General features: G+C 32.1%; 2 pseudogenes across 1 annotated transcript; one reads left to right on the top strand and one right to left on the bottom strand.

The window, feature by feature from the left end:
- The first annotated feature begins 1,512 nt into the window (after positions 1 to 1,512).
- On the top strand, positions 1,513 to 2,278 carry LOC111282355 (glutaredoxin-C9 pseudogene; annotated as a pseudogene). Its single transcript, XR_016342200.1, has one exon. The product of XR_016342200.1 is annotated as a glutaredoxin-C9 pseudogene (transcript).
- Positions 2,279 to 2,807: 529 nt separating this feature from the next.
- LOC111282354 (uncharacterized) overlaps positions 2,808 to 27,791 on the bottom strand; it is a 70,041-nt pseudogene continuing 45,057 nt past the window's right edge.

A 27,791-nucleotide genomic window follows, 5' to 3' on the forward strand; every position in this document is an offset into this window, starting at 1 on the left:
AAACAAAAGTTAGAAAGGCCATTTTTATGACATCATGCAAACGTTATCAGTTCGGGAAGGTCCACGTATTATTTAGCTAACTTGGTAAGACAACGAGATGTGGCTTTGGAAATTTTAGACATAGCAACGACAAAATGGAAGGAATTGCTCTGTTTGCCACGTGGTGGGCCCAAGGCGTGACATTACAGCATACGTGTGGTGATGTATGGTAATGGTAAGCTTTGTGTTGGCCCCTCGCTGACTTGGGCTTCCCTCACCGTCCACCAACTGCCTTTTTCTCCGCTCAAAGCTCATTCACAATGACGTGAGCAACTGGGTCACAATAATATCCATTAGCGCACAAAAGAAAAAAAAGGCTTCGAATTTCCAGATTTAAACCTCGTTTTTTTTTTTTTTTATTGTCTGGAAAAATAAAGTTGAAATTTAATATTACTTGATTTTTGTGTTACCTCTTGGCAAATGGAAATGCAAAAATTCCATGCCCAGTAAGATTTCTTTTTTCCTTCATTAAAGCTATCTTACTTTTTTTGTCAAGCCAAATGACGCTAAATCCAAGAACTTAATAAATACTATAATATATTGATCAATGAAATTTATGAATGAGATAACATATTTGAAAGACTTGTTTATAAATAAATATTGTCCGATGACGTATATAATATGTTAGAGATTCTTTTTTAAAGATGTTATTGAGTCCTGATTTATTGTTCAAGGGAGAGAATGAAATACGAGGATTGTTAGCCCTTATTTATTCAAAAAAAATTACGTTTTCATAATTTAAGGTAAAGTCACAATTTTAATAGTCAGTTTGGAAAATCACGTCATTTATAGATTAAAGTTAGACAGTTAATGAATTTTTGATTGGTTAAAAAACACTTGAAAGTATAAAATATTTGTACAAAATCTGCAATTATAGATAACATGCATATAGAACCTGATGATTAAAATATAATGATAAAAGTAAACGAAAACATGCTACATGCATTAATCCATATATTTTCTTTAGATAATAGACATATGATCTTATTACCAGCAATGTTAATCTATTGTTGTAGACTGTCAGCAAATGCGTACATTGTTGTCTTTAATTTTGGTAAACGTCACCGCATGCTGATGGCGTACATATTTAAATCCGGGCTTTCAACAGTGCTTTTGACAACTAATTGGACCAACTAGGTAATTAGATATACATTGGATTTGGAAAAAAAAAAAAAAGGGGTCGCCTTCACTGGAACAAAGCAAATAGGGAATCAGATATACAAAAAAAAAATCAATGAGAACATTTTTGGTATCTGGACATGAACGAACACGCATTGCACAACAAAAAATAATGACACCAAATAAACGTCAGCCATTAACCCATGTACAGTATACAGCCACTAACCCATGTACAGTATACAGCCACAGCCGCGTAAGGAAAAAGGCAAACCTTTGTTGACGGCTGACCCTTTCAAAATCCCAACTCGCCTCCCCTTCTTTACCCTGTACTCCTTCCTATATATATTTATTCTCCTTTTCATCTCCCAGAGCATAAAAGCTTGCTCACATTTTCATTTCCATCAGTTAGTAAGCTCTTTGCTTCTAATTTTTTTTCTTTTCTTTTTTCAGATATATTATTGATTTTCAGCATGCAACAAGCAATTCCATACAAGTCATGGCCTCTGCCATGCGTCAACACTACTTCCCATCGTGCCTCATCAACAGTTGGCCACAACAACCTCGTACTAAGCAAGGGAGGAGGCAGTAAATACATGCTTAACATTGTATCAGAGAAGGCTGTGATTGTGTTCGCCAGGAAGGGTTGCTGCATGAGCCATGTAGTGAGGCGTTTGCTGCTGGCGCTGGGTGTAAACCCTGCGGTTAATGAGATTGATGAGGAGGATGAGGTTGGTTTTTTGAATGAATTGGGAATGATTTGTAAAGGTGATGGAAAAGATAAAACGCTGCAGCTTCCGATTGTGTTTATCGGTGGGAAGTTGTTTGGGGGATTGGATAAAGTTATGGCTACTCATATTAGTGGAGAGTTGGTCCCCGTGTTGAAAGATGCCGGGGCCTTGTGGCTTTGATTGATGCAGTTTTGTGAGTTTCTTTTTCTTTTTTTTTTTTTTTTTTTAATTTCTTGTATAGGTTTGGTTGGATAATTTCTGACTCGAAAGAGCTTTGTTCGCCAGAAAATGGAAGATTATTATTATTATTATTTTGGTTTTAGAATTAACCCAATTAGGAAGGTAACTTTGTTACAAAGAAATACAAATCAAGATAGTACATCTTCCATCAATTCTTCTTCTTTCTACTTTTCTGTTTCTTGACATGTTGAAATGGGATTATTGATTCGATTAGAATGATTCTCAAGGAATTGGATGATTTGATCTAAGTTATTTCTTTCTTGGATGACTGTCTTTTCTTGACTATTGGTATTCATAATTCAAATCTGCTTCCAGGCTTCCAGGCTTGTTGACTGAATTTTTCTATCTTAAAACATTTGTTTTGTGTTAAAGATGAGATGTTAGCTTCTTGCATCACATGGAGGTTAGCATATCTCTCCGTTTTGGTATTACGAAACACCTAATGCTAATTGCGTGAGCACATGGGCAGATGTTGTGCTCCTGTTGGTGTAATCAAGTAAAAGTAAGATAAGGTCCACTTAGCTTCTCCTCCTCACCTAAATCGTGGCCCTGAAATTGACATTCGGGCAACATGGCAAGCGTCTCACCAACATCAAATGTACAAGTGATACAAAATTCCCCAATACAGAAAGAGCCTATATACTATAGAAAGACGCCTGAATATATATTTCAGCTCCTAGCACGAAACAAAAAGCTAACGCATTGAACTTGGAAAGGAAGAGTACAGCCATATTGATCAGCAATTATCCATCAGTTTGGTTTACATGAGTGAGGTTTCTAATTAATAGCAAACCATCAAATCGTGTGGATGTTTCTTGTAATAAATCAAGAAGTAAACCATCAAAACTGGTAGTAATGACAGCAGATTTGGATGAATCAATGCCTTTTCTTGCAAGTTGTGGCAGAGATGGAGAACCTTCTCTGCGAAAATCACTTGAGGGTTTTTTGGAATTTAAGCCAGAATTATCAAGAATTTTAGTCTCATCGAAAGAATTAAGAAGCATATCCAATTCTGCCTCTGCAGCTGCCGCTTCAAATGACATATGCACACCCCTTTTTTTGCAAAGTTGACCGTCTCAGGAAAATCATTTAGATTTAGTTCTTCAGTTATCTTTGCACCTGCTATTCGATCAGATGTTGTTTGCATTTGGTCAGATTCCTGATTTCTGTTTACCTTTGATCTCTCTGCATTCTGGCATACAAACCAGATAATGTTTCAATAGATACTCAAGTGTAAATTAAAAACATATTTGTAGGCACAAAAACTGATATTATGCTATATGACTGGGAGGTTAAGTAAGCCTAATCTGCCACCATAATCCAATAATGTATATGGTCAAATTAATAAAGAAAAAAGGAACCAAAGGTTCAATACAACTAAAAACCTTTATATGAATGCACAAGAACCATAGGGAAAATGTAAACGAAATGCCAAGATTTTTAAGAAAGCTGTATCTCCCATTAGCTACCAATGACCTTCAGTCCCAGTCATCTCTCAAGGCATCTAAAGAATGATCTCTATAAGTTATTACTGAAACTCACAGTTTAACCTTCCAGCCCCATGGTTTTTACCTTTAGTGAGCGTCAGGAATTGCAGTTCCTCACCTTTGAGGCATTAAAGTATCATTATGAATCAACAGTAAATTGAATATCAATGTAAGGTATTGGACTTAAAAGCTTTGGTGGTAATAGATCTTCTTCAATAAAAAGCCTCTCAGATAAATCTACTTTTTCAAGTTGTTCAGCAAGTGCATGCAAATTCAGGGAGAGAAATGATGCCTACAAGAGAAAACACAAGAAAAAGGACGTGAAAAGATAATAAGAAGGTCAACTAAGTAACGCAAGGTGGGTGGATGGCAGTAAAAACATGATCAAGTAAATGGTCCAAGGATCATTGATAGGAGTATCAATGATTGCATCTAAACAGTATATTTCAATTTTAAATTTTCTTAGATTTTTGACATATGATAAATTTCTATGAACCATGCCTATTTAAATAAATAGCTTTAAACAATATATCATCCCTAACTAAACTATCCCAAGAAATTAAGATCAAAACCGAAAAAGCAACCTTTCTCTTCCACCATTCCTCTCCTCCCTTGTCTAACACAGATGCTTTCAACATGGATAGAGGATACTGAAATACATCCACCATGCACTTAACAATTAGCGGAGGCAGTGCATATTTATAACTTCCAAATCAGAATGACAATTTTTTCCCTAGTATCAAATACACACATCTATCAAACAGGATTTTCTTACACTTTTAGTCCCGTAAGACTGAGGAAAAGACAGATCATTATTAAGATACCCACAAAAACTTTGCAAAATAAATCACAAACACAAAAAGGCTTCATCTTCTTCATGCAATTAACATAATAGGAAATTGTAAGGCTTGCATTACTGGTTTTTGTAATTTGATGCATTAGGAATCCAATAAAATTCCAAGTTACTTATGCATATTGAACCTGCCACCAATATCAGATGTTGATGTTAACAACAATAATAACAATTCACTACCATCAAATTGCGAGATACATATTCTGGTTGTACTCTTACGGAGAAGGCAGCACAAATATGGGCATGCGTGCAGTGTGCAGCTGTGTGCACATAAGAGAGAGAGAGAGAGAGAGATGCTAGCTCATACCATAAGGTGAAAGACAAAACAAGAACATAGATGTACATATCCAGTAAACATCAAACAATGTGTTAATGGACTTGAGAATTAATGACTCAATCTGAGTCTTTACCATTATAATTTCTTGCTCAGTGTACATGAAAATAACAAATAAAAGAAAAGCAATTACCTCAGGAGGTGCAGTTGTTCTGTCTTCCACAACAAAATTATCATTCCCAGTCCATGACAGAATACCCTCTCCCCTGACTGCAAGCATAGAGCCTACAAACTGATTGAAGTCTCCTGGAAGATTACTGATATATAAATTTCCATCAAGAGTTTAAAATAAAAACTGACACCTACAGCAATTTTACTTTTAGAACACAAAGGAGACCGTAAAGATCACTCAAGGAAAGGTTTATGACTAATCCTAACAACTGGCAACTATGTCAGGGCAGCTGTGAGAAGACTATAACTTCCCAAAATTTTCTTTTTGTTATTCTATTAAAAATGGATGCTTAGTCATCTTCTCCTACTTGTTACCCCCTCTTCTTCTCTCATTGTGCAAAATATGCCTATTCGTAAAAATGAAACTACTATAAAATACAACCTGGTATCTTATTAGTTTTATAAATACACCAAATAATGGGTGGAACAAATGTAATACAGACGAAACAGAAACTTTTACACATTAAACCACATATAAAGATATAAGTACCTGGCAGAACATCATCTAAAGAAGGTAGGCTATCTGAATAAGGATTTGAGTGCAGCTGAGACTGTGCCTCGGCAATCAGGTGACGAAAGTCAGCCCCTTTACTCTTAGGAACAATAATATCAGGAGCTTGACTTGCAGTATCACCAGATGGATCTTCAGAACCCGAATCAAATTCTTCCTCATAGCGATCCCAATTCGATGCTAGTGCAGATACACGCTGAGCCTGACACGTTTTCTCTCTAATTTGCTTGCCTGTCTGCATTTTTGCATTTGCAGCATCATTAGCACCAGCTGATGGAGGTATTAGTTTTTGACTCAAATGAGACTTTTTACTATGGTGTTGAGAATGAGCTCTCTTTGATTTTGCCAAAGCTTTGGCATCCACCACAAATGCACACACTGTCAAAACGGATTGATCTCACCACCGTCGTGCAACGTATGAAAGTAACTAACACTATCAACAGGTGAATGACAACTCATTAGAATAGAATCTGTACTTCCAAGGTATAAAACTTAAAATTAGACATTAAAAATATAAAAATTATTAAAATATTCCAAATTTCATTACTATCTGTACTTGAACCAAAGTTTGGCAGTGGCACAAAATAAGTTGAATAAAAAGAATGCAAAAAAAAAAAAAAAAAATCCTGCAAAATAATGATAAAAATAATTCCCCAATAGAACTTTTTAGAACTAATCAGAAATTTTGTATTATCCAAACAAAAAGAGTTTTACAATGAAAACTAAAATGAAAAAGAAAAATTACGAATAACTAATAACTAAGCAGAAGCGGGAAATATCAATAAAAATTAAAAGAATAATGGAAGGGATGAGGGTTCTTAAGGAAAGTTGATTTTGTAACAGTGACGGAACTCCAGAATGTTTACATAAAGTGTGGAGAAAAAGTTTTAGGCTCCCAACGTCACCGTTTTCAACCAGTTTCCTTTAAAAAAGAGGATGAAAGGACATAGACTCGTTGGTGGTACAAGCCCAATGAGTCTGGCTCAAAACCTTTTCATTGATCAACATTTTTGGTGCAAGCCCAAGACGTAATCCAATTTGTGTGCTATAATCATTAAGCTCTTTTTATTTTATTTATTTTATTTTCATTAAAAATATTTGATATTAGCAATATTATTTGGTAAATAAATTAATGTATGAAAATTCTCAATATTGGAAATTTCATGAAACTGTCTAATGGTATTTTTCTAATAAACATCTTTAATGTTCATTTCTTCTGGCGAAAAAAAAATTAATAATAACAATAAACATCTTCAATGCAAGGAATAAATTTTTTTGGCTACATTGTAAGGAATAATTTAGAAGACTCCAAGAAAATTCTTCCAATATAAGGATTAGTTTTCAAATAATCATAATAAATAAAGATGAAAATATAAAAAAAATAAAATAAAAAATTAAAGAATTTATGAAAGATGAAATTCTGATGCACAATTAAATAATAAATAAAAAAATTAATTTTAAAAAAATTTTGATCTTCTCAAAATTTCCTGCAGTGTAACATGAGTAATTTGACATGTTTATTATTATTACATTCAACGATTGATCAAAAGAAAAATTAGTGGGATTTGGTTTATCCATACCCAATTAATCAATATAAATGTTTCATGCAATGCCTTCAAAATGACAACTAAAACTCTTCTTATACTATATTTTGTTAAAAAAAAAAAGAGGGAGAGAGAGAGAGAACCGAAAAGGAAAGGAAAAGAATATCGTATTTTTTCTCTTCATATTTAGTACAGTAAAATCATAATAAAAGTTAAAAAAAAAAAAAAAAAAACACTAAGATAGAAATTGAGACTCCATCACTCCACTTTAAAAAACGGTTAGAAATTTTTTTAGGCTTTTGAATTTACATTTTTTATTACCATTTTTTCTTATTTTCCTATTTTTTCTAAGTAGCACCATCTTCATTATTCAAATGCTAGTTTTTTAACCAACCTAAAATATTTTAATTTCAAGTATTAATCTTAAAATATAATCACATAAACTACCTTTTTGAATTCATTTAGGATGCTGTTTTTCTTTCCTTTTTTATTTTTATGAATTTAGGTTAATTGGTTTTCATTATTTTTCGATATGTGACTTAAAAACTGAAATAAATAAAACTTTATTTTTTGTTTTATCATGAACGAAGGTTAAATTACGATATTTTTAATTTTATACGTATTATGAATTTTAAATAAAGTTTTCTATGCCATTTGGATTTTTGGATTCTGCTTTGATATAATTTCTTGTGTTTTAGATAATTCAGTAATGCTTCCCTATTATCAACAAATAGTCGGATAACATTAATGGCTTTCTACATTCTTACAAGTATTTTATTGCTATGGCTAAGACGACCATAATTGATGAAAAGGGATACTCGGTTCTTCTGAAAAGAAAAGGTAAGTTTGATGCACAAATTAAAAGCCTCTCTAACAATAATGAGATACAAAAGCAGAAATGTGAGCAAGCATATACAAGTATGGACGTGGCAAGGCATACAAAGTTGCTTATTATAATTTTGTTAAATTTTCTCCTATGTCTAAAATGATGTTGAATTATTTAAAGATTTAATTGACAAGAATATGATTCAGCTTGCAAGGTACTATCATAATGTTGCAAGGTTTAAAAACAAAATGTTTTAATGAATCTTATGAGTGGGCAAAGAAAGAAAAAACTATATTAGCAACCATTGTGATTTTCATGTATTCTTCATTGGATAATGATTTATCTTTTAGTACAAAGATTTTCATTTATAAATTTGTTTTTGATTGTATGGTTTATTTATTTTAGATATTCATATAGTTTGAGCATGCCTTTTATTCATTAAATTGTTTTTTATTATACGGATGGCCTATTTATAATACAAACTCTCCTACATTACCTGACCATCATTGAGTCAAATACTTGGCTAGGGTTCTAGACATACTTCCTAGGTCAATGGCAGCACTTATTGAGACTTAGGTGTTCTAGTGTGTATTCGGGTTGGAAATGGTCCAAGCACTTTCGCTATAGTAACCGCCTGGAGCTCAAACCAATCGCCCAGACACAGAACATACTAGAGGCCCCGAGGCGTGGGCACTGTAATGGGAGTTCCTGAATCCTTTCTAAACCCGAATACACATCAGAGTCTGTAAAACACCCAATTCCCTAGAAGTGCTGCCATCGACCTAGGAAGTATCTAGCACCAGAGATGTGTGTAGAACCCTTTGTAAGACCCTTTTTTGTTCATGTAGTTTGTTCGCTCTGTCATTTTTTTTTTTTTTTTTTGTAATAAACGATAGTAGATAATGTACAATACATTATATAAAAAATAAAGAAGATTACAACATATTATATACAATATTTTTTCTTTTTGGTAGAATTTTTATTTGAAGTGTGGAGAGTAAAAGCAAAAGAAGAAAAAAATAAAAACAAAAAAAAATAAAAAGAAAAAAGAAAAATCTTTAAATCACTAAAAAAGTGGAATAAAAAAATTTGTTTGTTAATTTATTTTTTGCATTGCATTCTTTAAATTTCCGGTACTAATTTTTCTATGTTTTCATTTTTTGTTTGTTTGTTTGTTTGTTGTATGCATCATCCTTTAAAAATATAACATCAGGGATATACATTCTAGATAATTTGTTGATAGAAGTTCTCATGGCATATCAAGAGTCTTGACTAGGATCTTTGACAAGTAAGACATTTTGGGAAGTCAAGGATCAGTCAAAAAACAAGCAACAGATAGAAAGGGACTATTTGATAGATGGGTATGTTTCAAAATTGCTTGAGTTGGTTTATTTGGATTTGAGAAGATATGATATGATGGATTTAGAGGGTATGTGGAATCAGTGGAGTCTAGAAAGAAAGTTAGCCTTCAAAGTAGAGTACGAAGATATTGTTTTGTTAATACCGTTGAAACCTAATGATCAAATATTAAAAGCTGCCATAAGGTTTTGGAATCCAGCATATTGGTGTTTCATGTTCAACAGAGAAGACCTGATACCTACCATAGAAAAATATTCTGCCTTAGAGCTTTCAAAGGGGTACCGTGGACTTTTCTACGAGATATCACGTTTCAAAGTTCGAATAAAGATCGAGTTATAGATATGTTTGTTTTAGCTACTTATGGTTTGGTGATCTTTTTGAGAGCTTTAGGATATATAGAGACATATGTGGTGGACTTCTATGTGCAGTTGGAACATAAGATTAACCCTTCACTGACAATTTTGGCAAAGACCATTAGATCTTTGAATTATTGCCAAAGAAAGAGAGAAGGAAGATTGGTTTGATGCATTCAGCTGTTGTATATGTAGATTCAGAGCCATTTTTGGAACACTGATTAAGCTCTATTATTGATTTAGACAAGAGCCTTAGCATCGTTAACTAAGTTTAATGCAAATGAATGGTCTAGGAATCTTTCAAAGGAACAATGAATGGTTTTCTTCCAAAGTTTAGAACGAGATGGGGCGACTTGAAAAGCACCGTGTATGCCTCAAGTTTATATTCTATACAATTATGGAGATTAGTCTTGGGTTCCACTACTTGGTATTTGGAGAGCCATCAATTATGCACCATTAATGGTTAGATGACAATATGGGTCCCATTAGTTTATCCCGATAACTCAAGGATTAGATCAGGTTGAGTTTGACTATGGCACAGAAGTTTATATGACTAAAATGTGCGTCATCACTAAAGCTTGGGGGCATACGGTAAGGTCAAAATTAGGAAGAAATACAAATGATGTAACCACGATTTACCTAGATTGGAGAGCTAAGTGATTCAATGATTTGAAGTTGTCGACATGTCAGGAGATAGTATAACTAGTGGACCCATGGGCTAAGCCACCACCATTGGAATTAGCGATTGCTAGGAAGGAGTTTGAGGCTAAGACAAAAAAGTTGAAGAAAGAAAACCAAAAGCTGCAAGAGAAAATAGGTTAGCTCAAGTATGAAGAAGGTGTGCAAAAAGACATGCTAGAAAAGATGACAAATAAGAGAGATTTAGCTCAGAGTGACCTTAAGGAGCTACATTTGGAAAACCAAAACTTGAAGGCTCAATTACAAGACAAGGTAAAGGAAAACAAAGATCGATATGAAATAGAGCTACTTTAAAATTGGTATGAAATAGAGTGGTTTTAAGATGAAGTTTGTGTTTTCAAAGTGTAAAGCTTGGGATAGCAGTGACAAAATCAATATGATAGTACGAGAAAAGAAGGAATCATGCAAAGCCCATGCAACACATAAAAGAAAATTAAATAGAATCCATGGAGAGAATGAAGAACTAAAGAAAGAATTAAGATACGAGAATAAGAGGCATCTGGACACTTAAAGGAAAAAAGATTCATTGAGAATAGAAATCAAGGTCATAAAGATGTAGTTGCAAGAAAACAAGGATCACATTGTTCACTTCCATAGAGAATGGCAAGAAAAAAAGTTGAATGGAAACAAGTCTATAATCAAGAGATTGAAGCTCGTGAGTATTAGAAGATTAAAAGTCAGGGGAGATAGATGTATATCGACCACCTTAGTATTGAGATTTAAAAGACAATCAGACAGGTCAAGGTAATGATGAAAAAAAAGAAAGCTTTGAGATAGAAGGTCATCTCTACTAGTAGTCATAGTTAGCTTTTCTTAGACTTTTTAGATGAAGCAAAAATATAGTATGAGCAAGTTCAACATTTTTATGGCTCTAGTTATAAAATAATTCATGATGTGAACAACTTGAAAATTTTGAAATGAATGAAAATTTATTTAAATTATCTAGAAATGAATATCCCTACTTATATGTAAAAGTATGCTTAAAGGTGCTGATGAAAAAGAATGATGGATGTGAATATTGCTTTCATGAAACTTTTAAAGCAGAAAGAATTCCTTTAAATAACCTGGCTTAAATATAGGAGAGAATTTAAGCTTATTGTCAATAATAATAAAAAAACCAAAATTGCATTGCATGCATCATTAGTTTGAATTCATGATTTTTCATGTCAGTTAAGGATAAGAGATGGTGATTATAAGTATACTTTCATCAAACCTTCGAAGCAAAGAGATACTATTAAAGGTCTTACCTAAATATAGGAGTATTTTTAAACTATCTCTTACAGCTAATAATAAGATTCATATCATGCTTTCCTAACTTTAGGGAATCAATAAAAGGTTCAAGGATAGCACCTCTAAAGAAACAAGATTGTTTGGTTTTGCATACTTACAACATTCGAGCACATGCAAGATTTATGGAAAGTGAATTTGTCAATCGAGTAGACAGTGTAGACACCCATTTTTTTATTTTTTTATTTATTTTTGAATCAAGTTGTTCTCGGTGAATTGCAGATAAGTTAATGAAAAAATTTTTAAAAAATAAAGGTAGAGTTTTAGTCCTGGTAAAACTCTAAGATTAATGGTTTTGAGTTTTGAAACTATGATAAAACAAATGGGGATCCTTTTTAAAACAAAGATAACCAGATCATAGGATAGGTTTTTTTGAAATACAAGAGGATTTTGATTTTTAAATCTTTGTGTAATTTGGTGAACCATGGCTTATATAAATCATCAATCACACAGAGCAAAGATACACATAAAGAGAGGGAAAAAACAAGAGAGTAATCAGAATAAAATTTTTTTGAAAAAGCTATAGTTTTCAGTAGAAGGTTCATAGGGAATTCACTATTATAATTGGTGAAGTAGGTTTTTTTTGGAGATTTTTTTGAGTTTTTTGAAAATTTTCTGGAAATCTCCAGAATTCGATGAATTTTTCAACGAAAATTTAGGTTTTCCAACGACTTTTTGATGAAAAACCCAGTTTTCGATGATAAAACCCAAAAATCAATGAATTTTTCGATGACATTTGATGGAAAACGATGATCGAAAATTGCCTAGAGTGAGAAGTAAAAGAGTAGATAAAGTAAGAAAAGAAACAGTCTGAGGAAAAACTAGATTTTAGGCCTTTTATACTCTTAAAAAATGACACCGTTTTAAGTTAAAAATAAGGTAGGATTTGTGTGTTTTCTTTCAGTTTGAAACGACCCATTTCGTTAATTCGGAAACCCATTCCTGTCATTAGGCCACTAAGCCGAGCCGCACACCTAGCCATTCTAGCTGAGTCTATCTCTAGAGTTGCACTTCTTTCAAGCCTAGCCAAACCGCACCAAGGTTTTTAATCTTATTTATATATTTATTTTATTATTTATTTATTAATATTATTTTTTTTTGGGCTTATTTATTTATTGATTAAATTGCTGCATTTTCTTTATTTAATTTAGCATTATTTAGATTTCCAATGATTTTTAGAGTAAAATTTTTAAAAATATATACTTTAAAGAAAAGTTGAAAATATCAATTTTCCTTGAAGATCAAATTTCAAAAAAAAAAAAGACTTTAACAAAAAATTGAAAGTATTAATTTTCCTTAAAGATCAAATTTTAAAAAAAATATACTTTAAGGAAAAGTTGAAAGTATCAATTTTCCTTAAAAATCATATTAAAAAAAAAACCTTTAGGGAAAAGTTGAAAGTATCAATTTTTCTTAAAAATATGAATTTCAAAAAAAGTATTTTTGAGAAAAAGTTGAAAGTATCGATTTTTTTTTTAAATAAAAAAGTTCAAAAGAAAAATATTTTAAGGAAAAGTTGAAAGTATCAATTTTTCTTAAAAATAAAAATTTCAAAAAAAGTATTTTTGAGGAAAAGTTGAAAGTATCGATTTTTCTTGAAAATAAAAATTTCAAAAAGAATATTTTTGAGGAAAAGTAGAAAGTATCGATTTTTCTTGAAAATAAAAATTTCAAAAAAATATTTTTGAGGAAAAGTCGAAAATATCAATTTTCCTTAAAAAAAAAATTTCAAAAAGATATTTTTAAGGAAAAGTCGAAAGTATCAATTTTTTTTTAAATAAAATTTTCAAAATAAAAATATTTTAAGGAAAGTTAAAAGTATTAATTTTCCTTGCAAATAAAATTTTCAAAAAATATTTTGAGTAAAAGTTGAAAATATCAATTTTTCTTGAAAATAAAAATTTCGAAAGAAAAGTTGAAAGTATTAATTTTTCTTGAAAATAAAATTTTCAAAAAAAGGCATTTTGAGGAAAAGTTGAAAATATTAATTTTTCTTGAAAATAAAAATTTCAAAAGAAAATGTGTTAAGAAAAAGTTGAAAGTATCAATTTTTTCTTGTATAAAGGCATGAATTTAAAAAAGGATAAAATGAAATAATAAAAGAGATCCTATAAAAGGTTCAAGCATTATTCTTTTTTTTTTATTTTCATGGAAAGTTCTTAATATTAAATAATTTGACGACGAAGCCCCTGCAAGAGAAAAAGTAGTTTTCTTATATACTCTTAAGGTGAAAGAATTTTTTCAATTTTTTTCCAAAAGTATTGAAGTCAATTAAGAATAATTTTCAATAATTAATTATTTGGTAAGATTTTTTAAGGCTTAATAGATAACACAAAATCGAGCTAGTACCTTCTTCTAATGGGCATTGTGAGGGTGTTATAATCTTCCATATATGTAATCGTACTCCCAAACCTAGTTATGGTTTCGCAAACAATTAATCTACCTTTTAAGGATCTCTAAGTCAAACTTAAAATTTCTTTTTAAAAAAGGACTATTCAGTTAAGTGGCCAATCATACCTCAATAACCAAAAATTGGTGGCAACTCTTCAAGTCAATGTTTAGTGATAGGTCCATGGATTTAGACGTTATGACAGTTTGACAACTCCATTGGGGACATATCAAGAGTCAGGTCAGCAAATAAATTTGTGTTATCCAAAAACCTAATAAAATTAAATTTTTTGTAAAGATTATTATTCATTCATTCTATTTATTTATTTTGCTAATTATGTCATTCATATGCATGTGCATAACATGAGCTTTATACTCGAGCTTCATCCCCATAGGAGGGAGTAAAGTACCTATGCTTTCGTGACTTTTTAATGCCTCCGCAGTGGCTAGCAAAATATTCCCACTCAAATTAAACCTTTTTTTGCTAGTAGCTTGTAATAGGCGAGGATTGGGCCTTATTAGTATGTGATGAATAATGATGTAAGGAGCAATTTGGAACCTTTAGATTTTTAACCTTTAAACCACATTTAATGAACCTTAGAAATGCCTAAACTATAGATAAAGCCATCTTATTCCCTTTAGAATTGACCAAAAGTGTAGGATTCATTCCTTTTATTGTGTATGATGTTTTAATTTATTTAGTTATTTATTTATTTATCTCCCTTTATTCAATGTACTATCCTATTTTCTTATTCATTTTTGCATGATTCATCTGCATATCATAAAGTTGCATAAAGAACATTTGCCTAAAAGACGGTCTTCAACAAAGAGTTTTTCATGGATTCCACAGAACAACTAGTTTGCTTTTCATATGTATTAGCTCATTGTGAGTCACCTAATGAAGTAAAGGTTCAGTAAAAAAATATCCAACAAAAAGAAGGGAATTGTCTACCAATTGGTCATGCTTCTACTTTGTCTTAAGAAACATCCATCCTCCTTAAACAAAACAATCTAAAGGATTTGGTTGATATATGAAAAAAGATGAGCCCATTAAGACAAGAGGATTTTTGCTAGAGACATGGACACATAGCACACCTTCGTGTGGTAAATGTTAAGAATCAACTAATTAGAGCTGCAACGTAATTCTGGGATCCTTCACACAAGTGTTTCATCTTCAAAGAAGTTGAGATGACATCAACCATCGAAGAATATTTGACTTTGTTGGGTCTGCACCTCAAGACTCCTGACAATATATATGTTAAAAAATATAAATTAGGATTTCATAAGAATCTAGCCTTTCTAATGGGCATAAACAAAAATATCATAAATTCTCATACAAAAAAGAAATAAGAGTAGGTTTGCTTACTTTTGAAGGTTTTTCATGATTTTCTAGTGCAGCATGCCAACAAGGAGTAGAGGTTAGATGTGTTTGCCTTAGCCATATATGAATAGTGATTTTTTCAAAGGTTTTAGGTTATATCGAGATAGAAATGGTTGACTTCTTCAAAATTGTGGTAAATGGCTGCAATCCTTCAATGATAATATTAGTAGAGACTATTAGATCGTTGAGTTACTATCACCAGAATGAAGGGCATTTCACAGGCTGTATACAACATTGTATCTATAGATAAAAAGCCACTTCGAGTCTAAAAAAAGTGCATTCTCGAAGCTTTTATTTTCGTAATTAAGCTCCAATAAAAAATTTTTATGAAAATGAGTGGCCAGAATAAAAGTCTAAAAAAGAATGGATAGCTTTCTTACAAAAGCTAGCAAGCACCGAGGTGAGATGGTTGGTCCTATGGATGAATCATGAACCCATGCTATATTAATGTGGAGACAATACCATGGTTCCACTTTTGGGTTTATAAGTGGCAACAAGTTATGCACCAATTCTAGTGAGAAGATAGTTTGGGGTAGAACAGTTCATTCCTATGACACATAAACTTTATCAGTCAATTTTTTGTTATAATGAACCAAAAGCATTTTAAAAGATGAATGATGTGATTAAAGCATAAAAAACCCCCATAGGGTTAGTCTTGGACCTTTTACTGATAAAGTCATTCATAAGTACTTGGTTTGGAGAGCAAGACGAGGAAGAGAAGCTGTATTCATTCATGAAGATTTTCAATAACTAACAAAAAAAGAGCTTGAAGAAATACCATCAGAATTAGAGTTTGCAAAAAAAGAGTTCGAAACTGAAAAAGATAAGCTAAAGTGAGAGATCTAAAAGCTTCAAGAGGAGAGGTATTAGTGGAAAGATAAAGCTGAAAAACAAGAAGTCAAAGTTTACATGATTTCTAGAGAACATGATGCAACTGTTAAAGATCTAGCAAAGCTACACCAAGAACATAAAAGGTTATGTGTGAAGGTAAAAGCCAAAGAGGTAACAATCATTAAGCTGACTGATGAGAATGAGTGATTGAAGCAAGAATATGCTGAGTTGAAGAAAAAAAGTACCCAGGTGTAGACAAAAAATAACATGTTGAATAGTTACCTAAGCAGGTTGAAACAAAGGTTGAATGACCTAAAAGACTATATTGTTGCATTGGTTAGAGAGCATAGAGAGTTAACATACCTAGTATAGTATGGTAAAAGAGAAAACTTGGAGAGACAGGTATATTGAGCACTTAACAAACCAAATTTGTAAAGGGGTATGTAAGGCAAGAGAAATGGTCGAAGAGGCAGAAGCACTGAAACAAGTGGTGGCCCTAGTAGGAAAACATGGACAACATTTGCTAAACTTCATTGAGAAAGCAAGAGATCAGTATAAACAGATCAAATGATTCTATGGTTATAATTCTAGGATGATAAATTCCATGTAAACAAAGTTCTTTAGAATAAATGAAAATTTTTGGTTGAACACTATCTTAAGGCAAATGTTTTTGCATGCATGCATTTTCATTCATTATATTTAACAAAATAACCATTTTAGGTTTTCATTAGATAGTCATATAACCTTGTTAATTCTGAGATATGGTATTAAAGGTTCAAGGATAGCTTGACCGTCAACAAATTCAAGCCAATCTGTATGTCACTCGTATAATAATCAATCATGAGCAAGGCGAATAGAGCAGGAACAAAATACCCATATGGACAAGATTGAGAAAGCTCAAGAGGAGATAAAATGGGAGTTGTGGAAGATGATGAAAATGTTGAAAAAATTGGATAACGGTAAGATAATAAAAGAGACCCCAAATCTGAATGAAATACAAGAAATTATGGATCCTTTATACCCTTATGGGTTTGGTCCCAAACCAAGGTCAACCTTTTCAGGAAACACAGGCCCCACCCATGCCATTTTTCATGGCATATGCTTACACATATCCCTAGGTGCCCTATTGTAGTTACATTAACTCTACCTTTAGGGTAAAGATAACAGACCCGATTAAAGTCCTTGATTTTGATGACCTTAAAAAGAATGAAAGGTTGAAAGTAAAAACCTTTAAGGTAATAGAAAAGTTAAGCTCCCAACAGAAGATGAATATTTTAGAAGAAAGAGTTTGAGCCATTAAAGGTATGGATTATTTCGGCTTTATGAATGCAGCCCAACTATGTTTAGTACTAGATGTGGTTATCTCACCGAATTTTAAAATTCTCGAATTTGAAAAAAATGATGGGACTAAATGCCTGGTAACCCACGTTACCATATATTATCATAAAACGGCTACCCATGCTCATGATGAAAAATTACTGATGCATGTTTTTAAGATAGCCTTATAGGCTCTATAACGAGATGGTACGTGTAGTTAGATTGAGCTCATATCCATTCCTGGAACGATTTGGCAAAAGCATTTGTAACATAAAATAGACACATAATGGACTTAGCATCTAATTGCCTCTCCCTACAAAGTATGGAGAAAAAAACCATAGAAAGTTTCAAGCAATATGCTCAAAGATGGAGAGATATTGCTTTCCAAGTCCAACCACCCCTCACAGAGAAAGAGGTGATAGTGCTTTTTATTAGTACACTTAAGTCCCCTTATTATGAAAGATTAATAAGAAATGCTATAAAAAATTTTACCAATATGGTTATATCAGGCGAGATTAAAAACGCCATTAAGAACAACAAATTAGATGGAAGAAAGACAATCGATGTAAAGAAAAATGGCCCACCTAAGAAGAAGAAAAAAAAAGCTCATACTGTGAGTTATAAAGGCCAACGGTTTAGAAGTTATGTTCTTTTTTATGACTAGCCTATGTATCCAGCCCAAGTAGCCACTACCTACTACCCATATCAACCATTATACCAATAGGTTTACTAACCCATGTTTCAACCACAACCACCCACTCACATATATAACTCATCCACCATACCCCAAGTAAGATTTACCCCTAAACCAAATACCCACCCAAGCAATTCAAAAAGATCACGAAATAATTAAGAAAAGGTCACATTTGACCCGATCCTCATGCCCTATGTAGACCTACTCCCACAGCTTGTGGAGAAAAATTTAGTAGTCCATGTCCTTATAGATCCTGTGAAACCACCTTTCCCTAAATGGTATGACCCAAATGCTCATTGTGATTACCACTATGGGGTCGTAGGCCATTCCACTTAGAACTGCATCTCTTTGAAACATAAAGTGCAAAACTTGATAAATAAGGGATTAGTAAGCTTTGAAGAAGAAGGGCACCTAATGCTAATGGTAACCTTTTGCCAACCTATGTTGGAGCAACAATTAATGTCATATATAAGAATCAAGCCAACCAGATCAAAAAAAGAGTAGATAATATCAAAACCTCTTTAACTAAGGTGTTTGATGCCTTATTTGAGGCAAAAATAATGTATCCAGTGGACTCACGTACTTACCATGGAGAATATAATTCGACCCAAAAGTGTAAATACCATAAGGGAGCTATGGGGTATTCAATTGAAAATTGTGATCAATTTTACCAAAAATTACAATAATTGATGGACTCATTCCAAGTTGAGTTCTATGAAGATGAGGGGGCTCGAAAAATGTTGAGATATTCACTATTGAGTTGGTTCCAAGTTTTACCTCAAAACCAATGACAATATAGTATAAGAAGTCAAGCCAATAGAGAGTGAACCCACTTCTAAATTGGTTATAACCTTTAAAATCCCTAGCCCTTTCTTATACTAGAGTAATAAAGCGATCCCGTGGAAATACAACTGTGATGTCGTAACACCAAGATTGAATATGAAAGATATGTCAAGCAATTTTTATACCATAAACATAATCGAGGTGGGTGGCATGACTAGAAGCAGGATATGTTATTCTTCAAAAATGTTGGGGAAGGCTAGGAAAGAGAAAAAAAAGTTAAAGAAAAAAAAAGGGAATAGGAAAAATTTTGGGGCAATGCCAAGTCAAGAGTACTAAAAACCCATTTCTGAAAAAGAAGCTTTTGAGTTCCTAAACTTAATCAAACATAACGAGTATAGTGTGGTGGAACAGCTGAATAAAATGCCAACTAGGATTTCATTTTTATCACTATTGTTGAATTCAGAGCCTCACCATAATGCTTTATTAAAGGTTTTGAATTAGGCGTACGTATCCCATAATATATCTAAAGAATACATAGATAACCTTGTAAGGAATCTAGTAGCCTCAAACTACATTACTTTTAATGATGATGAGATCTTCCCAGAAGGGAGAAGAAGTACTAAGGCTCTTCATATTACGGTCAAATGTAAAAGCCACATAATGACGAAAGTTCTTATTAACAATGACTCCATGATTAATGCGATGCCTATGTCCATTATGGCCAGGTTGCCCATTGACATGTCTTACTTGAGAACTAGCCATATAGTTGTTAGAGCTTTTGATAGAGCTAGACGAAATGTGGTAGGTGATATTGAAATACAATTACAGATCGGGCCATGTAATTTCAATGTCAAGTTTCAAGTGATGGATATCTTACCATCATATAGTTATTTATTGGGTAGGCCATGGATCCATATGGTAGGTGCTGTTCCATCCTCACTACACTAAAAAATAAAGTTCATTGTCAATGGGAAACTAGTGTGTGTGTCGAGAAAAGAAGATCTACTTGTGACCCAACCAATAAATACCTCATATATGGAAGTTACAAACGAAGCTTTAGAGTGTTCTTATAGATTCTTTGAGCTTGTTAATGCAACCTATGTTGGTGAAGGATCTAGGCTGTATATGCCACAATTGTCAATAGCTACCATGATGGTTGTTAAACAAACAATTGGGAAAAGATGGAATCCCAGAATAGGATTAGAAAAGAAACAATAGAGATTTCAAAAGCTACCAGCTATGATCAACAACCAAGAGAGGTTTAGCTTAGGTTATAAGCCTACGAAGGTGGATAAGGAAAAGCTAATAGAAAGCAAGAAAGAAAAAATGATTGCCAAGTTTAAAAGATAAGAGCTAGAGTTAAAAAAAATGATTATTCCCTATCTTTATGACACCTTCTGATTAGGGAGATGTATTTATCTTGGAGATGATAACCAAGATGTGTGGTTGGAAGAATTATTTTCTAAACTTAACATTCAAATGATAGAAATGGAGGTATTTGATAGTCAAGATAAAGAGCTACTAGTGTATTCGAACCTGCAAGGTTTAGAATTGAAGAATTGGAAGATCATAGAGTTGCCTATTATCCTTGAATCTTTCCAAAAGTAATGTAGTGAATAAAATTCCTACACTTCTAACCCAAAAGTACTAGGACATTTTATGTATGGGCCATTCATTCATTTTAATAAAAAGATTGATGTGTTGTATTTTCATTTTTTTTCCATTCTCTGATTTTCATCCTATGCATCTTGCCAACATTTCTTCTTTCTTACTTATTCTTATGTACCTAAATAATAAATATGAAGATAATCATGATAGTAACCCAGGGTTTGACTTCAAAAATCCAATCTATACTGGTAAACTTGATCATGAAAAGGACTAAGATGATGACACTTTGCCTCATGACCTAGTAAAATTGGTAGAAAAAGAGAAAAAACTAATTGAACCTCACCGAAAAAATATAGAATTAATAAATCTAGGAGATGATAATAATAAAAAAAAGGTTAAAATTGGCATGTCATTACCCCAGGATGATAGGCAGAGGTTAAAAGAGTTACTTTGTGAATATGTGGACGTATTTGTATGGTCCTACCAAGACATGCCTGGACTTAGTATTGAAATAGTATAGTATAAGTTGCCTTTAAAGCCAAAGTGTAAGTCGATGCAACAAAAATTAAGACAGATGAAGCCAGAATGTTATTGAAGATCAAAGAAAAAGTGAAAAAACAATTTGATACAGGTTTCTTAGAGGTGGCTAAGTATCCAGAATGGGTAGCAAACATCTCCCAGTATCGAAAAAATATGGAAAAGTTTGAATGTGTTGACTATCAAGATTTAAATAGAGCAAGCTCAAAGGATAATTTTTCCTTCCCTTACATTGACACTTTAGTAAACAACACAGCCAAACATTCCATTTATTTTTTATGGAGAAAAATACTTTTGTAACTATATGAGGAACATTTTGCTACAAAGTGATACCTTTTAGGTTGAAAAATGCTAGGGCCACTTATGAAAGAGCTATGGTAACTCTCTTTCATGACATGATGCATAAGAAAATAGAAGTGTATGTGGATGATTTGATTGTGAAGTCTAGCGAAGGAGAAGATCATGTTGCCAACCTCTAAAAATTATTCAAAAGGTTAAAAAAATTTTAGCTTAAATTGAATCCATCTAAATACATATTCGAGGCTAAAACAGGGAAATTATTAGGTTTTATAGTCAGTGAAAGGGGAATAGAGGTGGATCCCGATAAAATCTAGGCCATCCAAGATTTGTCACCTTTGTGCACACCAAAAGAGGTACAAAAATTCTTGGAAAGATTGAATTATATATCTCAATTCATTTCCTAGCTCACTCTTAAATGTGATCCTATTTTCAAACTCTTCTGTAAAGATAGTTCTGAAAAATAGGATGATGAATGTCAGAAAGTTTTTGACAAAGTCAAAGAATATCTATCAAATGCACCTGTACTGGTACCCCCTATTCTAGAAAAACCATTAATTCTATATTTAACAGTGAATGAAAGTTTGATGGGATGTGTACTGGGGCAACAAGATAAAACAAGCAAGAAAAAGTGAGCTATTTATTATTTAAGCAAAAATTCATTGATTATGAGTCGAAGAATTCCTTATTGGAAAAAATATGTTGCGCCTTAGCTTGGATGACTCATTGACTTAGGCAATATATGCTATATCATACCACATGGCTCATAGCAAAATTTGATCCTCTCAGATATGTTTTCAAAAAATGCTCATTATCTAGAAGAATTGCTCGATGGGAAGTAATACTTTTTGAATATGATATTATCTATGTAACTAAAAAAGTGATCAAAAGAAGTGCTATAGTTGAATTTCTAGCGAAACAGGCTACTGATGATTATGGATTGATGAGGCTCGATTTCCTAAATGAAGATCTAATGGTTGTTTCTCAAGTTAATGAGGAAACTGTGGAGCAATCTTGGAAGATGTACTTTGATGGAGCTGTAAATGCCTTAGGGCATGGAATTGTGGCAATCTTAATATCTCCAGAAGGAAATTATGTCTCCACTATAGCTAGATTAAACTTCAATTGTACTAATAATGTAGCTAAATATGAAGCCTACGCCATGGGCTTACAAGCTGCAATTGAAAGAAAAATAAAAGTATTAGAAGCTTATGGACACTCAACCTTAGTTGTTTACCAATTAAGAGGATAATGGGAAATAAGGGATATAAAGCTGATTAAATACCACAAGTATGTCACTGATTTGGTTAAACAGTTTGAAAAGGTTCAATTTGAACATCTACCTAAAGAAGATAATCAAATTGCTAATGCCCTAGCCACATTGGCAGCTATGATCAAAGTGAAAATAGTTATTAAAATTCAACCCATTAAGCTTGATGTGAGAGAATTCCCAATGCATTATTATAATGTCAAAGAGGAGATTGATGGGAAGCCTTGGTATAATGACATCTTATAATATCTAAAGAGTCAACAATATCCAGAGCATGTAACTAAAAATGACAAGAAGATCATTAAAAGACTGGTCATCAGTTTCTTCCTTAAAGGGAATATTTTGTATAAGAGAAATCCTAAGATGTGTGAATGCAGTAGAGGCATGAAAGATCATGAAAGAAATTCATGATGGGAATTATAGAGCTTATGCAAGTGGCCATATGATGGTAAGACAAATTATAAGAGCAGAGTATTACTGGTTGACTATGGAAAATGACTACATAGATTATAATAAAAAATGCCATAAATGCCAAATCTACACAGATAAAATACATGCCTTTTCAAATGCTCTACATGTTATAGCACCCTCATGGCCATTTTCAATGTAGGGCATGGATGTTATTGGACCCATCACGTCGAAGGCTTCAAATTGACATATGTTCATTTTTGTAATGATTGACTATTTCACTAAATGGGTTGAAGCTACATCGTATGCTAGTGTCACCCAATTGGTGGTATGTAAGTTCATTAAGAAATAAGAGATATGTAGATATGGGCTTTCGAAAATAATTATCTCATATAATGCTAATAATCTTAATAGTAAGATAATGAAAGAGATTTGTGCCTAGTTTAAGATCAAGCATCATAACTCGACACCCTACCATCTGAAAATTAATTGGGTAGTAAAAGTAACAAATAAAAATATTAAAAAATTCTTGAGAAAATGATCGAGACCTACTAAGATTGGCATGAGAAGTTACCTTTTACTTTGCATGCTTATCATACATTAATATGTACCTTTATTGAGGCAACCCTATTGTCTTTGGTCTATAGGATGGAAGCTGTATTGCCAGTGGAAGTAAAAATTTCCTCTTTGAGAATCCTAAGGGAAGTTGATTTGAAAGAAGCCAAATGGATCTGAAAACATTATGAGCAATTGAATTTTATTGAAGAGAAAAGATTGACAGTGCTATTTCATGGTCAATTATGCCGAAAGAGAATGATACGAGTGGATGACAAGAAAATTTGACCCTGATGTTTTAATGAAGGAGAGTTGGTTATAAAAAAAATTCCCCCAAGTCAACATGACAATAGAGAAAAATAGACTTCAAATTAGGAAGGTCTGTATGTTATCAAGAGAGTGTTCTCATGAGGAGCTTTAATCTTAACATAAAAGGATGGAGAAGACTTGCCTAATCTAATAAATTCAGATGCTATGAAGAAGTATTTCTCTTAAAAAAAAAAAGGGCTCAAATTGAAAACCCATAAAGGGTGATTTTAGTTAAAAAAACAATAAAAAAGATAAAAAAGCTTAAATTGAAAACCCGTAAAGGGTGGTTTAAGTTCAAAAAAAAAAAAGAAAAAGAGCTTAAACTAAAGTTCGCAAAGGGCTGTTTGGTTCAAAAAAAAAGGGGGGGGCTTAAATTGAAAACCCATAAAGGGCAATTTGAGTTAGAAAAGGATATCCAAGTTGAAAGCCCAAAAAGGTAGCATAAAGGTTCAAGACATTACACTTATAGTGCAAGGGGCAAGTGTGATTTGATGAACTCGAAAGGATTAAGGAATTCAGTTGGATGGTTTTTTAGAAAAGCTCTAAGTTACTTTGATCATGATTATCCGATAGCCCATTTTAGCCCATCTTTGTAACTTAGTTCCATTCAATCAATAAAATCCATTTCTTTCCTAATGTCAACACTAACATCTTTTATTATTTTCATTTTCTTTTTGTTTGCCCCTTTACCTGGGTCAGAAGAAATGTGCATTTGCTTTACATCTGCTGTTATATTGAAATGATAATGAATGAACAAATAATGATATGAAAATTCTCTTCATTGCTCTGGAAAGCTAAGAGTGGCATGGGTAAGCAAAATGAAGGCGATGGAAACTTAGTGAAATGGTGATCTCGGTTTAGCCGAAACTAAAAGACAATGATAATTTGATTCCTTAATCGAATATGTTCAAAAGTTAAATGATCCATAACTGGTGAGAAAATGAAAATAAAAAAGAGCTTGGGAATCTTTTTACCATAATCAGATAAGCCCGACATCTCATAACATTTCATGCATTCTAGGAAAATTAACATTCCATAGCATTTCATGTATGCATGTCATGAGATTTTATCGAAGGTGTTTCGACATCACAAATGACTGAAGTTGTCAAGAATGAAGTGATAGTCATTTCAAAATTTTTTTTTTGATGTATTACAGCTTAGTCCAAGTTGTTTATTTTAGACTTCGTTTCAATCCAAGTCATTTTGTTTTTGGGTTTCAGCCTATGCCGAATCCTTCTTCGATTTAGTCCAAGTTACTTATTTCAAACTTTGGTTTAGCTCAGGTCATTTCATTTCGGATTTCGACCTATGCTAGATCTTTTTTCGGCTTAGTCTAAGTTATTTATTTTAGAATTTAGTTCAATTCATGTCATTTTATTTTCAGGTTTCGACCTATGCTAAATCCTTATTCGGCTTAGTCTAAGTTATTCTTTTCAGACTTTGGTTCCATCTAGGTCATTTTGTTTTGGATTTTGGCCTATGCTAGATCTTTTTTTAGCTTAGTCCAAGTTACTTATTTCAGATTTTGGTTCAGTCCAGGTCATTTTATTTTAGATTTTGGCCTATGTTAGATCTTTCTTTGGCTTAGTCTAAGTTACTTATTTTAGATTGCGATTTTGCCCAGGTCATTTCATTTTTGATTTTGGCTTATGCCAGATCTTCTTTTGACTTAGTCCAAGTTATTTATTTTAGACTTCGATTCAATCCACATTATTTTATTTTTGGATTTCGACTTATGCCAGATCTTTCTTTGACTTAGTCTAAGTTATTTTTTTTAGACTTTGATTCCATCCAGGTTATTTTGTTTTGGATTTCGACCTATGCTAGATCTTCTTTAACTTAGTCTAAGTTACTTATTTCAAACTTCAGTTCAGTCTAGGTCATTTGGTTTTGGATTTCAGCCTATGCCAGATATTTCTTTGGTTTAGTCTAAGTTATTTTTTTTAAGACTTCGATTCCATCTAGGTCATTTTGTTTTGGGTTTTGACCTATGCTAGATCTTTCTTTGGCTTAGTTCAAGTTACTTATTTCAGACTTTAGTTCAGCGCAGGTCATTTTGTTTTGGGTTTTGGCCTATGATATCCTTTTTAGGTTCAGCCTAAGTTATTTATTTCAGACTTCGATTCAATCTAGGTCGTTATGGTTTTGGATTTCGACTTGTGCTGAATCTTTTTTTGACTTGGTCCAAGTTATTCATCTCGAATTCTAGTTCAATTTGAATTTTCCTATCTTCAGACTTCATATTAGTCTGACTTGTTCCTTTCTTGTATTAGATCATGATCGGTGTCTATGTTTTTGCATAATTTTTATTTCACAAAAAATATGTAAAGATGGGCAACTGTAGACACCTTTTTTATTTTTATTTATTTATTTATTTATTTTGAATCAAGTTGTTCTAAGTGAATTGCATATAAGTTAATGAAAAAATTAAAAAAAAAAAATAAAGGTAGAGTTCTAGTCTTAGTAAAACTCTAAAATCAGGGGTTTTAAGTTTTGAAACTGTGATAAAAGAAAGAGGGATCCTTTTTAAAACAAAGATAATCGGATCAGAGGGTAAGGGTTTTTTTTTTAAATACAAAAGGATTTTGATTTTTAAATCCTTATGTAATATGGTGAACCAAGGCCTATATAAATCATCAATCACACAGAGCAAAGATATATAGAAAGAAAATGAGAAAACATGAGAGTAATTAGAATAAAAATTTTTTGAAAAAGCTATAGTTTTCAGTAGAAGGTTCTTGGGAATTCACTATTTTAATTGGTAACATAGGTTATTTTTTTTTAGATTTATTTGAGTTTTCTTGTGATTTTTAGGAAATCTCCAGAATCCAGTGAATTTGTTGATGAAAATTTAAGTTTTTTGGTGATTTTTCGACAAAAACTCAATTTTTGATTATAAAACCCAAAAATCGATGAATTTTTTGGTGACATTTGATGAAAAACATCGATAAAAAATCACTTAGAATGAGAAACAAAAGAGTAGAGAGAGAAAGAAAAAAAGCAATATGAGGAAAAAATAGATTTTAGGCCTTTTATATTGCTTTAAAAACATCACCGTTTTGGGTCAAAAGTAAGGTAAGATCTGCGTGTTTTCTTTCAGTTTGACCCAACCTATTCAGCTGATTTAGAAACTCATTCCTACCATTAAGCTACTGAGTTAAGTCGCACACCTAGCCATTCTAGCTGAGTCTATCTTTGAAGCTGTGCTTCTTTCAAGGCTAGCTGAACCCGCCAAGGTTTTTAATTTTATTTATCTATTTTTTATTGTTTATTTATTAATATTATTATTTTTTCTTTTTTTTGGGTTACTTATTTATTGATTGAATTGATGTCTTTTATTTATTTAATTTAGCATTCTTTAGATTTTCAATGATTTTTAGAGTAAAATTTTTAAAAAATATACTTTAAGAAAAAGTTGACAGTATCAATTTTTTTTAAAGATCAAATTTTAAATATATATATATACTTTAAGGAAAAGTTGAAAGTATTAATTTTTCTTGAAGATCAAATTAAAAAAAATGCTTTAAGAAAAAGTTGAAAGTATCAATTTTCTTTGAAGATCAAATTTTAAAAAAAAATACTTTAGGGAAAAATTTAAAAGTATTAATTTTTCTTAAAAGTATGAATTTCAAAAAAAGTATTTTTAAGGAAAAGTTGAAAGTATCAATTTTCCTAGAAAATAAAAATTTCAAAAGAGGTGAAAATAAAAATTTTGAAAAAGGCATTTTTGAGGAAAAGTTGAAAGTATCTATTTTCCTTGAAAATAAAAATTTCAAAAAGGGTTTTTTGAAGAAAAGTTGAAAGTATCTATTTTTCTTGAAAATAAAAATTTCAAAAAGGGTTTTTTGAGGAAAAGTCGAAAG

Source organism: Durio zibethinus, chromosome 5, assembly GCF_047325235.1.
Source record: "Durio zibethinus cultivar Kanyao isolate XHJ-2024 chromosome 5, ASM4732523v1, whole genome shotgun sequence".
Classification (NCBI taxonomy): Eukaryota; Viridiplantae; Streptophyta; class Magnoliopsida; order Malvales; family Malvaceae; genus Durio; species Durio zibethinus.